Source organism: Haematobia irritans, chromosome 4 (assembly GCF_050003625.1).
Source record: "Haematobia irritans isolate KBUSLIRL chromosome 4, ASM5000362v1, whole genome shotgun sequence".
Taxonomy (NCBI): Eukaryota; Metazoa; Arthropoda; class Insecta; order Diptera; family Muscidae; genus Haematobia; species Haematobia irritans.
Window position 1 is genome coordinate 133,404,207 of NC_134400.1, and position 2,629 is coordinate 133,406,835.

General features: G+C 31.3%; 2 long non-coding RNA genes across 2 annotated transcripts; one reads left to right on the plus strand and one right to left on the minus strand.

Moving 5' to 3' along the window:
* Nucleotides 1-305: 305 nt before the first annotated feature.
* LOC142234887 (uncharacterized) lies at nt 306-800 on the minus strand. The gene is made up of 2 exons (XR_012721735.1): nt 577-800; nt 306-519 (listed from the first exon to the last, which is right to left on the minus strand). It is a non-coding gene; the product is annotated as an uncharacterized LOC142234887 (long non-coding RNA).
* A 104-nt stretch (nt 801-904) lies between these two features.
* On the plus strand, nt 905-1,248 carry LOC142234704 (uncharacterized). Its single transcript, XR_012721689.1, has 2 exons — nt 905-995; nt 1,059-1,248. It is a non-coding gene; the product is annotated as an uncharacterized LOC142234704 (long non-coding RNA).
* Nucleotides 1,249-2,629: the final 1,381 nt, after the last annotated feature.

Below are 2,629 nucleotides of genomic sequence, written 5' to 3' on the forward strand. Positions count from 1 at the left end.
TATAATATGCTTGGATGCAAACATATATTAATTTAAAAATAGACTATAAACCCTGCCAACATTTTTTGAATTTGGGGACTCTTTTGAGAATCCCCACTACGTCGAAAACAATCATATACGACATCAAAAACTCGTCGGAAAAGCGCCGTCACTATTGAGAAGTTGTACCACGCCAAGTTACTACAAAAATGTTTCGCATGAGTGCAATTATTAGGTGCCTTTATAGATCAATTTAGAACGACGCCAATAAGGGACCCTCCAAACAATCAGAAAAAGTGCATTTTAAGATAGTTGTAAAAGAATCATTGTGGTCGAGTAAAACACGTTTGTTTAGATATTTATTAATTTGATTAAACATTTACAAATTCTTAAAAATATAACATTTATACCACTATCACATTACATTTAACATAATTTTTGGCATTAATGATGATGTTGAGTTACAAGTAGAGAGTTACATGTTGCTGCGTCTATCAACCAGTGTTTTTATTCCATGGAGGCAGCGTGTCTGTAAAATATCTGAAAAACAATCACTTTATTCCATTTGGAAAATCACCAAATTGTTCACCAATATACCTTTCACAATTTTAAGCGTATAATCTATGTTTTCAGAACTTTATTTTCGTTTTTATTTAATTAAAATATAACAAGCTGGTTGCGCTTGGCGTTTCACAAAAAAATGGCTTTTTTAACAGTAGGGATGGCAAATTACTTGCATGTACTTTTTGATGTACCTTTTCATGATGGTTGAAGTGACATTTACGAGTCTGTGGTAACGATGAGGTTGAAATGGAACTTTGAAATGCTGGCAGGGAACATATATGTGTTTAGTAGCTTGGAGCGCTATTTAACAGGGAGCGATATTAAATTAAGTTGGTGGTTGTTGCTTGTTATTACAAAATTAACATTTTATTTTTCCTTGGTCAATTGATCAGCTACTTCTTTGATCCTTACAAACTGTGTGGTCCGCTGTTCGAATCTCCGTCCGGCAAAAGGTAAAATTAAAATAAAAAAAATCATACAATTGAATAATTTCTTCTACAATGTTTGTATTACAGAAAAAGGTGCTAAGAACTAAAAAATCTCGTGGAAGTGAGAAAGATGTGGGGGAATATACAATTGGGCAGAAACAAAATTTTGAGCATTCAGGTCGAAAACCTATGTTGTTAGCATCTATATTACCTGTTTATTTTCATAATTCATTATGATTGTAAATATATAAATAAATAAATAAAATTTTGAGCACAATATTGTTTGGGAGAATTTTTTTTAAGCATATAATATTTTTGGGTGCAAAATGCTTCCAAACAAATTATATGTTCACATAATAACATATTGTTTTTTGGAAGACAACATTATTGAATTTGGATGCAAAAATACAAAATGTTTGGAACTTAGACTACCCAAACATATATTGTTTAGACCAATATGCTTTCAAACATATTATATATTGGAAGAGATCAAACATATAAATGTTTGGGCAATACCCAAAAATATATATGCTTGAAGCAAAATATGTTTGGGAGTATATGTTACAGAAGCGATTTTTTGTGAGCGTGTAGAAATAAAATGTTGACAAATTTTCTACAGGAATAAAGTTTACCACACATTATTAAAGATCAAGCCTTGCCGGCTTCTAATTTCCTCTAGAGCCACCAAAATGTAAAAATTATTACAAATTATGTTGAGTGAAAATGTCCTACATTGTGGCCCTACGTTCCTACAAGACGCTAAATATTGGAAAAACCCTACATATAGGGAATTTACCCTACTTCTAGCAACACTGGCTGTGTTGATATTGCACCTACGGAGTTAGTATGCCACTAATATTGAGCCCATTATTAAAAAAGAGAAAATCGTTAAATTATTGTGGGTAATAAACACAAATTTGTAAAAATCGAGCAATATTCTTATGTAAGAGCTACAAGTACGTATAAGTACGATCGGCTAGTACATCAAAATTTGAAATTTGAGTAACATTGGTTAATAAATAAGAGTACTATGGCCAAATTTGGGAAAATCGAGCGATGCATGTATATGGAAGCTATATATAAATCTGAACCAATTTGCACAATATTTTGCGGGTTTGATTAATACCACAAAAGGTTACCTTGTGCAAGATTTGAGTAAGATCAGTTAAGAAATGAGGCCTGTATGGTCAAACATAAGGTTATTAGGGGCGAATCTTTTAAAATCGGGTGATACATATATGGGAGCTATATCTACATCTGAACCGATTTCGATGAAATTTTGAACATATAGTTAGTACTATAGAGGACTGAATCTACACGCTCACAAAAAATCGCTTCTGTAACATATACTCCCAAACATATTTTGCTTCAAGCATATATATTTTTGGGTATTGCCCAAACATTTATATGTTTGATCTCTTCCAATATATAATATGTTTGAAAGCATATTGGTCTAAACAATATATGTTTGGGTAGTCTAAGTTCCAAACATTTTGTATTTTTGCATCCAAATTCAATAATGTTGTCTTCCAAAAAACAATATGTTATTATGTGACCATAAAATATGTTTGGAAGCATTTTGCACCCAAAAATATTATATGCTTAAAAAATTCTCCCAAACAATATTGTGCTCAAAATTTTAATTATTTTTTTATATA